The following is an 11,676-nucleotide window of genomic DNA, read 5'->3' as shown; positions in this document are numbered from 1 at the left end:
TAATAATCAGTAAAAACTGTATTTTCCTCCTTCATTCTAGCTGACTTCTCACTTAAAACGTTATTTAGTGAAAACTGCGTCGTCAACTTATGTTCTTATTTACACATAGTGTAGATGTCGGCTCTGTTCTCCTATTATAAACCATAATTATTTCTCGCATTCAGATATGTAATCACGCTTTTGGAACAAAAATTCATTCGAAAAACTATCCAAGGTGTAATGAAACATTTGCAATTTGCTGCGAAAATAAGCACCATAATAAAATGAATATTAAAAAGAAATAAAAGCATTAGATCCATTAGTATTCCACGAACGAGCGCGGCGGAAATGGATCAACTTTTGATCATAACAAACGACGACACCATCAAAACGTTATTGTTGGAATTGTGTGAACAACATATTTCGTGTGTGACGGCGCAAAGTGCACTGTGTAAAATAGACCTCTTTGACATTGTCTAACACTCTTTGTGTGCGCTAATTATTCTGTTGTGTTCGCTGTAATTTTGTTTGTTCTTGAATGTGCAAATATAGTTATTAGTAAGATGTCCTTTTATCTCCTTAATACTTATTCAGCTGCCCAAATTCCAATAGGTTATGGGCCCAGCGTGCATTTGGAATAAGTATATCAATAAAATAGTAGGGAGAAAGTATTGGAAAAGTTCCAATTTACGTGAAGTGTGAGTTATCCTTACAAGACGATCGCAATTTTTTTCCGCATTATTTTTCGGTGTTCTTTACGGCAATAAAAAGCAAGTTACCGTTAAGAATGAGTGCGGCACAAATTCCACAGATTGAAAGACTTATAGGTCGCGAAAACTATGCAACCTGGAAGTTCGCAGTAGAAGTGTATTTACGTTTAGACGACCTATGGGACGTGGTAGATCGGACAATGAAATCCACAGATCAGAATTATTCAAGTAAGGATAGGAAAGCAAAATCAAAATTGATATTACTGATTGATTCGGTGAATTATGTTCACGTTGAAAAAGCTGCTACAGTGAAAGAAGTCTGGGACAATTTACGAAGTCCATTCGAGGATGGTGGTCTTACGAGAAAAGTAGGATTATTACGCGAGTTAATTACCACTTGTCTGGACAAATGTAAGAGTGTAGACGAATACGTTAACAAAATAATAACCACGTCGAACCGACTGAAAAACATCGGATTCGAGATCGCTGACGAATGGATAGGAACATTGCTGTTGGCAGGACTGCCCGAAAGGTATGCACCTATGATTATGGGACTTGAAAGCTCGGGTATACCAATCACAGGCGACAGTGTTAAGGTGAAAATCTTGCAGGACGTAAAGAGTGCTCCAAGCTGTTGTACATTGGAGAAGAAAGGTGCGTCTGCTCTCTACTCAAAAAGCAAAAAGAAGAAACCGGTGAGGTGCTATAAATGTCTGAAGATGGGACATGTTGCGTCTCAGTGCAAAGAAAAAGTAAGCCCAAGATCAGACACTCAGCAAAAGAGGTATGTTACTGATAGCCCAGAGAGAAGGACCAATAACAAAGGTAAGGCACTCTCATGTTTTTATTCTTTTGGTGGGATGAGCAATCGTGATACGGAATGGATTTTGGACTTAGGTGCATCTGTGCATATTGTTAAAGATAAATCACTTCTTTATGACATCAAAGATAAGACTCATATGGGAATATCTACTGTTGATGGCAACAAGCTCCAGTGTCACCTGGCTGGGAAACTAGATCTACATGTAAGTGTAAATGGTGAATCAGATATGGTTACAGCACACAATGTTCATTATGTGAAAAATGTGGCAACTAAACTGCTGTCTGTAGGGGAAATTGTCAAGAAAGGAAATACAGTCACCTTTGACATGCAGGGTGCAAGAGTAATCAGTGAAAGTGGTGAAGTTATAGCTACAGCAAGTAACGAAAGGGGTATTTTTAAGTTGGATACCATTGACAGTAAACATAAAAATGTTAGTGATTCAGTATATTCAGCAGAAGGTTTTTTATGGCACCGGAGGCTTGGACATCTAAATAGAAAGAGTATGTCTATAATAAAGGATATGGTAAAGGGAATACAGAATTTTAGTGTGTCCAAGGATCCTTGTGAGACATGTATAAAGGGAAAACAAGCAAGGTTACCCTTCAAGACTAGTAAGAGTAAATCCACAGAAGTCTTACAGTTAATCCACACAGATGTATGTGGCCCGATGGAGTGTGAATCCATAGGTGGGAGTAATTAGTTTCTTACGTTTATTGATGATTACTCACGATATACTCATGTTTATTTTCTTAGTTCTAAAGACCAAGTGAGAGATATCTTTGAGGAATATTGCAATATGGTTGAAAGATGGACAGGAAAGAAGATCAAGATCATCAGGTCTGATAATGGGAGAGAATATATTAACCAGAAATTGAAGAAACTTCTGGCAGAAAAGGGAATCAGGCATCAAACTACCATAAGGTACAGCCCATCTCGAAATGGGGTTGCTGAGAGGGCTAATAGGACCATTGTTGAGAAAGCAAGGAGCATGATGACTGACCCTGAATTATCCAAAGATTTTTGGGCAGAGGCAGTGTCAACAGCTGTATATTTGAACAATAGATCACCTACAAAAGCATTAAAGGATAGAAACCCTTATGAGATATGGGTAGGAAAGAAACCTGATCTAAGCAATATAAGGGTTTTTGGGTGTGATGCAATGGCACATATTCCAAAACAGCTAAGAGGAAAATGGGATCCAAAAGCTAAAAAGTATATTTTTGTAGGCTATTGTGAAAATTCAAAGGGCTACCGATTAATGGATCCATTGACTAAAAGGATTGTCACAAGTAGAGATGTAATATTCTTTGAAAATAGAAAGGACTCAAAAGAGAGCAAAACTACTAAGTCAACTGCACCTAGTTCAGAAGGTGAAACCTTGTGTGAGGAAATAGGAAGTGAAGAAGAGGAAGACGACAGCCGAGGACAAATGGATACAATTTATGATGACAATGAGTTAGAGGATGAAAAACATGAAGAAAACAATGTAAGGCGTTCTTCTCGTGTACCAAAACCGAAGTATTATCCGGTTTTTGAGATGTATACAGCACAGTCTTTTAATGATGAGCCGAGAACAGCAGAAGAAGCAATGAGTGGCCCAAACTCTCAAGAATGGAAAGAAGCGATGGAGAGAGAATTAGAATCTTTATATCAGAACGAAACTTTTGAATGGGTAGATATGCCAGGAGATAAGAAACCACTGCAGGCAAGATGGGTATTCAATTTGAAGAACCCTGAAAGCTCATCACCAAAATACAAAGCAAGACTTGTGGTAAAAGGATATTCACAAAAACAAGGGGTAGATTACGAAGAAACTTTTTCACCTGTAGTCAAGTATGCATCATTGAGATATCTTTTAGCCTTGGCAGTAAAACGAAATTTAATAATTCATCATATGGATGTTAAAACGGCATATTTAAATGAGAAATTGGAGGAGGAGATATATGTCATTCCACCAAGGGAAGCCATAAAAACCAGGTCAGAAAGTAAAAAGATTTGGCGTTTGAGAAAAAGTATTTATGGACTTAAACAAAGTGGACGTTGCTGGAATCGATGTCTACATGAAACTCTAATAAATATGAATATGAAGCAATCCAAGGCAGATCCCAGCATTTACTATAAAGGGAGAAAAGAAGAAATAATAATAATGGCGATATGGGTGGACGATTTCTTTATCCTGACTGAAAGTGAAGGCCAAATGAGAATTTTCAAGAAACAGCTGCAAACCAAGTTTAAGGTGCATGATTTGGGAGAAGTCAAACGTTATTTAGGTATGCAGATTACTAAGGATGAAGAAAGACAAGAATTGAGCATAAGTCAATCATCATACACGGAAAAAATATTAAAGAAATTTGGCATGAGTGATTGCAAACCCATAAGTACTCCAATGGAAGTAGGAGTGAAGTTAAGTGTAAATCAGACTGATGTGGAATATGACAAGAATGTTCCTTATTTAGAAGCAGTAGGGAGTCTGTTACATTTGTCTCAAATGTCAGGACCCGACATTGCTTTTGTCACCAATGCAGTGAGCAGATATTGCAGAGACCCAAAGGAAAAGCACTGGAAAGCTGTAAGAGGATATTCCGATACCTAAGAGGAACCTCAAACTATGAGTTAAAATACCATAGAGATGGTAACGTAAAACTAGAGGGATATAGCGATGCGGACTGGGGGAGTGAATTGGGAGACAGATACTCCACCACTGGCTGCTGTTTTAAATTAATGGGGGGCCTCACATCATGGTCCTGTCAAAAGCAAAAAACTGTTGCACTGAGCACCGTAGAGGCCGAGTATATGGCACTATCTTACACCACACAGGAAGCATTATGGCTACGAACATTAATAAGTGAAATATAACCCAATTTAACTGAGGAACCTACAACCATCTTCTGTGACAATAAGGGAGCCATAAACCTAGCTAAAAATGATGTTACTAGTGCCAGGACAAAGCATATTGATGTACGGCACCATTTCATTCGGGACCACGTAGAGCGACAGAACATTGCCGTGGACTATCTGCATACAGAAGACATGTTAGCTAACCTTCTGACCAAACCCTTGGAAAGGGAGAAGTTTGAGAAGATTGTGGGACTATTTGGTTTATCTTGTGGAAGCAACACACAAAATATAAGTTCAAGGAGGGGCGTTGGAATTGTGTGAACAATATATTTCGTGTGTGACGGCGCAAAGTGCACTGTGTAAAATAGACCTCTTTGACATTCTCTAACACTCTTTGTGTGCACTAATTATTCTGTTGTGTTCACTGTAATTTTGTTTGTTCTTGAATGTGCAAATATAGTTATTTGTAAGATGTCCTTTTTTCTCCTTAATACTTATTCAGCTGCGCAAATTCCAATAGTTATTCCCGAGAAACTTTGACGTGACGGTGAGTAGACAGACTGTGTCACGACCTTATTCAACTTCGACGAGTCTCTACCTCCGTGTATGTCGCCATTTGAAATACATTGTGAAACGTTCTGAAGTGACGTGACGGCCAGTGTGATTGGCGTTGATCCGTTATCAGGGAAAAAGTGAATGACATAATAGAAGCAAACAAGGATCAAAGCGAATTGAAGGCATAGGATACTAATTCAGTGTGTTTTAAGTCTAATTTTCTAAATAAGTTGACCGATTCCAGCGGGTAGTGGGTGAGTAAGGGACATTTCACACTTGCCATCACGTCACGTCAAAACATTCTACTATGAGTTACAAATGGGAGCATTCAAAGTGGCCATCAATGGACCTTCGTGTCATATTAAATAACGATATGTCACCTCACTTCACATTATGTCACTGTCGAGGTTTCTCGAAAAGAAATGTTGACAGTGTCGTCGTCTGTTAACACTGGAAGTTAACCTATCTTCACTGCACTCACTAAAGGTATAGTAATGAATTCCACGTTTCATCTTTTTTTTTCGTAGCAATTTGCAAATATTCCATCCTATTATAGGCGTAACTTTCTTTAAGGAGTCAGGAATCAGGCACCTTGCTGTGAAGGAAGTAAAACAATACAAGAGCTCACAAATTGATTCAGAATGCACTGCAAGGTAATGTTAACTTATTTCAACAGAATATTAAATGATTTAGTAACAATGTAGGTTAACTTCTTGTCTATTTGGAAAATTTAGATAGCTCTGAAAAGACAGACATCCTGTGCCTATCTGAGCACCACATAACGAGAGGGTTAGAGAAGTTAAATATAAAAGATCAGACCTACATGCTAACATCTTACTGATGTAGTAGAGGTTGATATATCGAGACACGGTCTGGTGGTAGTTGTTGGCTGTCAAAGTGGTTTTAGGTGTACTGTCTCTTCTGACAGCGACAGAGATACCATTTATCCCTTTCAGTAAACATAATGTTTGGTTTCGTATTTATCTAGAGTATCCTTGTGTGCGCATCTCTTTCTAAAATTGAATAGGACCCTCTTACGCAAACCAAGTAGAGTATGAAATGGACGCAGTGAACCAGGTCTTTATGCACAAATATTGGCGGTTGCCCATGGGGCGACGGCATCAAAAGCCAAAAAGCTCAGAATGCAGTTTCTCATCTGTAACACCAAGGAGCCAGGGTCCTATGTATGATATCCATGTTGCATGGAGAAAAAAATCCAAAGACAGTCTTGCGGTTTCACCACACACCATTTCCACACTTGATGCACCATGGTCACATTTGAATGCTTTTGATGCACCATGGTCAGATTTGAATGCTGTGAGTAACCCCAGTAACCCCAGTGGTAAAGGGTCAACCAGGAAGACTTATGGCAGATTAATGCTGACTTACGTGTCCTATGCCAGCGTTCCACCATGCCACTGATGGCTGCACAGTAACTGGAATGATGATAAACAAATCTGCATAGTGCGGCCAGCTCGTTGAAACGGGCTGATTCAAAATGATGGCCCTGGTCTGTCATCACATCTGCCGGGTACCCAAACCTTGAACAGCCATGCAGTGAAGAATGTTCTTGCCATGATGTCCAGAATAGTAGCAACCTTGACCCATCAGGTAGACCTGTCGATAGCCACGAAACATAGCTGAGTCCTTGCACCAGTGGTAGTGGTCCTATGAGTTCTATGTGCTCATACGAAAACGACCTGTTTGCTCCAAAACTGAACCAAGTGGCTTATAAGCACGACATCCTATTTAGATGGCTATTTCGTTGTATACCCAGCCACACATATCTGCCCATCACTATGAAAATGATTGCATTGCCCCCTGCATGTGCTAGTCAATGAATTGCATCAAACACTTATGCTCTACAACTTGGAGGCATGAAGATGCAGGATCGGCTCTGAGACACATCATACCAAATGAAGAAATAGCCCAACGGTAGTTGTTCTAGGGGCATCCCCATAATATGTATTGAATGGAAACTCTGCATTCCTCCATCTCTTTCCTGTGCCACAGACAGCAGTTTTAGATCCACATTTGCTGAGAATGTATTGATTCTAGAGAAATAGTCCATGACAATGTTGTCTTTTCCTCTCAGGTGATGGATATCGGTTGTTGTCAATTGTGCCACAAACTCTAGGTGGCGAAACTGTCGAGGAGAGAAGAAATTGCTTGGGCTATTGAACTGCAAGGAAACAGGCTTATGATCTATGATAGCAGTAAAGTGTCACACTTCAACTTGTATTCGGAAATGCATGATTGCTACATAGACTACAATAAGTTGCTAGTCGAAGACACGCCATCTCGTCTGGGCCTCAGACAAGTTCCGAGAGAAAAAATCTAACAGATGCCATAATCTGTTTAACTTCTGCTGTAGCACCACCCCTATAGCAGTCTGATTGGCGTTGACGACCATTAATAGCGGTGCCAAAGCTATGGGATGAGCTAGAAGTACTGCTTCTCACAATGATTATTTCAATTTTTCAAATGCAGCTAACGTTTCCAGAGTCCATACAATAGCTCGCTGTCCCAACAAATTGATGCCCAAAAGCACTACTGCAAGCAGTATCTGTACCTCAGATGCCTGTGATAGATGACATCTATAAAAATTGACCATACCCAGGAACCAGCATAATTTTTTATCTTCCCAGAAGCAGTACTGCCTGTAATGAGTCTACTTTAGACTGAAATGATTTAATTTCTTCCAGGGTTATCCAATGTCCTAAAATATTCACTGCTTATTTGTGAAGGACATATTTCCTTTGTTCATCTGCAATCCATATACAGTAAGTCTTCCAAAACTCGTCTGTAAGTGTTTTAGTGCCCGGGAGCAAAAGTATAAAATATCAACACATCGACCAGATATGCAAAACAGAATATTGGGCCAAGTAGGACCTTATCGACAAACCTTTTCCATGTCTGTGTGGCATTCTTAAGGCCAAATGGCATTTACACATATCCAAATAGGCTGAAACGTGTGATAACTGCAATCTTTTTCAAATCTTATGGTGCTACCAGAATCTGATGATATGACTTCTAAAAATCAATAACACTGAACAACTTGGAACCTGCCGCTGTGGTGGTAAAATCATGCAAGTGCGGAATTGTATAACGATCTACATCTACATCTACGTGATTACTCTGATATTCACAATAAAGTGTCTGGCAGAGGGTTCAGAGGACCACCTTCAAGTTGTCTCTCTACTGTTTCACTCTTGAAAGGCACGTGGGAAAAACGAGTTTTTAAACTTTTCTGTGCAAGCCTTCATTTCTCTTATTTTATCGTGATGAACATTTCTCCCTGTGTAGGTGGGTGCCAATAGAATGTTTTCGCAATTGGAGGAGGAAACTGGTGATTGAAATTTCATGAGAAGATCCCGTTGCAACGAAAAACTCCTTTGTTTTTATGATTGCCACTCCAATTCATGTATCATGTCTATGACACTATCTCCCCTATTTCACGACAATACAAAACGAGCTGCCCTTCTTTGTACTATTTCGATGACATCTGTCAGTCCCACCTGATGCGGATCCCACACCGCACAGCAATACTCCAGAATAGGGCGGACAAGTGTGGTGTAAGCAGTCTCTTTAGTAGACCTGTTGCACCTTCTAAGTGTTCTGCCAATGAATCGCAGTCTTCGGTTTGCTCTATCCACAATATTATCTATTATCTATTCCAATTTAGGTTATTTTTAATTGTAATCCCTGAGTATTTAGTTGAATTTACAACCTTCAGTTTTGTGTGACTTATCGCACAATCGAAATTTAGCTGATTTCTTTTAGTACTCATGTGAATAGCTTCAAACTTTTCCTTATTCAGGGTCAATTGCCACTTTTCGCACCATACAGATATCTTATCAAAATCATTTTGCAAATCGTTTTGATCATCTGATGACTTTACAAGATGGTAAATGACAGCATCATCTGTAAACAGTCTAAGATGGCTACTCAGACTGTCCCCTATGTCATTAATATAGTTCAGGAACAATAGATGGTCTATAACATTTCCTTGGGGAACGCCAGATATTACTTCTGTTTTACTCGATGACTTTTGGTCTATTACTGCGAACTGTGACCTTTCTGACAGGAAATCACCAATCCAGTCGCACAACTGAGGCGATACTCCCTACGCATGCAGTTTGGTTAGAAGACGCTTGTGAGGAACAGTGTCGAAAGCCTTCTGGAAATCTAAAAATATGGAATTAGTTGGACATCCCCTGTCGATATCACTTATTACTTCATGAGTATAAAGAGCCAGTTGTGTTTCACAAGAACAATATTTTCTGAAACCGTGCTGATTATGTGTCAGTATATCGTTTTCTTCGAGGTACATCATAATGTTCGAATACAGTATATGTTCCAAAACCCTACTGCAAATCGACATTAGTGTTATAGGCCTGTAATTCAACGGATTACTACTCCTTCCCTTTTTGGGTATTGGTGTGACTTGAGCAATTTTCCAGTCTTTCTGTGAGCAAGTGGCTGAATACAATTGCTAAATATGGAGCTATTTTATCAGCATACTCTGAGAGAAACCTGACTGGTATACAATCTTGACTGGAGGCCTTGCCTTTATTAAGTGATTTAAGCTGCTTCGTTACATCGAAGGTATCTACTTCTATGTTTCTCATCTTGGCAGTTGTCTTGATTGGAATTCAGGAATATTTACTTCGTCTTCTTTGGTGAAGGAGTTTTGGAAAACCGTGTTTAATAACTCTGCTTTAGCGGCACTGTCATCAGTGACTTCACCGTTGTTATCGCGCAATGAAGGTATTGATTCCCACTAATGCGCTTTATATATGACAAGAATCTCTTTAGGTTTTCTGCCAGGTTCAGAGACAGAGTTTCGTTGTGGAATTATTAAAAGCATCTCGCATTGAATTGCGCGCCATATTTCGTACTTCTGTAAAACTTAGCCAATCTTGGGGATTTTGCGTTCTTTTAAATTTGGCATGATTTTTTCGTTGCTTCTGCAACAACGATGTACCCGTTTTGTGTACCATGGGGGATCAGTACCATCACTTATTAATTTATATGTTATATATCTCTCAACTGCTGTCGATACTATCTCTTTGAAAACATTCCACAACTTTTCTACACTTATATGATGAGATCGGATGGAGTGACGACTGTCTCTTAAAAGGGCGTTAAGAGCATTTTTATCAGCTTTTTCAAATAGATATACTTTGCATTTCTTTTTGATGGTTGTGGGTGGTACGGTATTCAGCCTGGTAGCAGTTGCCTTGTGGTCGCTAATCTCTGTGTTCGCCACAATACCCACGATTTGTCCAGGATTATTTGTTGCTAAAAGATCAAGTATGATTTTGTAACCATGAACTAATTGTTCAAAATAATTTTCTGAGAAAGCATTCAGTACAATTTCGGATGACGTTTTATGCCTGCTGCTGGCTTTAAACGTGTAATTTTCCCAGCATATCGAGGGTAGATTGAATTCACCACCGACTATAATTGTATGAGCGGGTCCTTATTTGAAATGAGACTCAAGTTGTCTTTGAACTGTTCAGCAACTATATCCTCCGAGTCGGGGGGGGGGGGGGGGAGGGGGGGAGATGGTGGGTAAAACGATCCAATTAATAGTTAGTCCGATTGTCAGGTATAGCCTCGACCTATATTATTTCACACCAACTATCTACTTCAATTTCGCTTCAAGTCAAACTACCTCTGACAGCAATAAAAACTCCACCACCAACTGTATTTAATCTATCCTTTCCGAACATTGTTAGATCGTTTGAAAAAAATTCGTCTGAACTTATTTCTGGCTTTAGCCAGCTCTCTGTACCTACAACTATTTGAGTTTCAGTGCTTTCTATTAGGGCTTGGAGCTCTGGACCTTTCCCAACACAGCTACATCAATTTACAACTACAATACCAATTTTTTTCTACAACTACCTAACTGTGTTTTACCTGCCCACTTTTAGACGGACGTCCCTTCTGTGGTTCCTTGAGACCCTCTAACATAATAAACCGCCCAGTCCCTTTCACACAGCTCCCGCTACCCATGTAACCACCTCCTGTGTGTAGTGGACTCCTGACCTATTAAACGGAACCCTGAAACCCACCAGCCGATGGCGCAAGTCAAGAACCGTCTGAGCCTCTGATTCATAGGACCACAGTCAGTTCTATCGACCATGCTGCAGATGGTGAGCTCCGCCTTGATCTCGGAAGCAAGACTGACAGTCTTTACCATTTCTGCTAGCCGCCCAAAACCAGACAGAATCTGTCCTGATGCAAAGCAACCCACGTCATTGGTACCAATATGAGCCACCACCTACAGTTGGCTGCACGCTGTACTCTTCAAGGCATCCGGAAACACCCTTTCCACATCCGGAATGACTCCTCCAGGAATGCACACGAAGTGCACAGCGGCTTCCTTTCCCTCCTTGGCAGCCATGTTCCTAAGGAGCCCCATTACGCGCCTAACGTTGGAGCTACCAATTACCATCAGACCCACCCTCTGTGAATGCCCAGACCTTGTGGGCCGAGAAGCTTCCTCTGGGACAGGGTGGACGACTTCATCTGACTCAGAGACATCGTCAGTCACAGATAACACCCGAAACCTGTTTGTCAAATGAACTGAGGAGGCCCTACGATCAGCCCCTCAGATTGTTTTTCGCTGCCTGCCAGACTTTGGAATGATCTCCCACTCGAACGCAGGTGAGGTGTCAACCTCAGTTCAGGCAGTACATGGGGTGGCCACAGCAGTGGACTGATTGAAGGACACGTGGGACATGCTCGACGTCCCTCACATCC

Source organism: Schistocerca piceifrons, chromosome 3 (assembly GCF_021461385.2).
Source record: "Schistocerca piceifrons isolate TAMUIC-IGC-003096 chromosome 3, iqSchPice1.1, whole genome shotgun sequence".
Classification (NCBI taxonomy): domain Eukaryota; kingdom Metazoa; phylum Arthropoda; class Insecta; order Orthoptera; family Acrididae; genus Schistocerca; species Schistocerca piceifrons.
Note: the sequence above shows the minus strand (reverse complement) of the source record.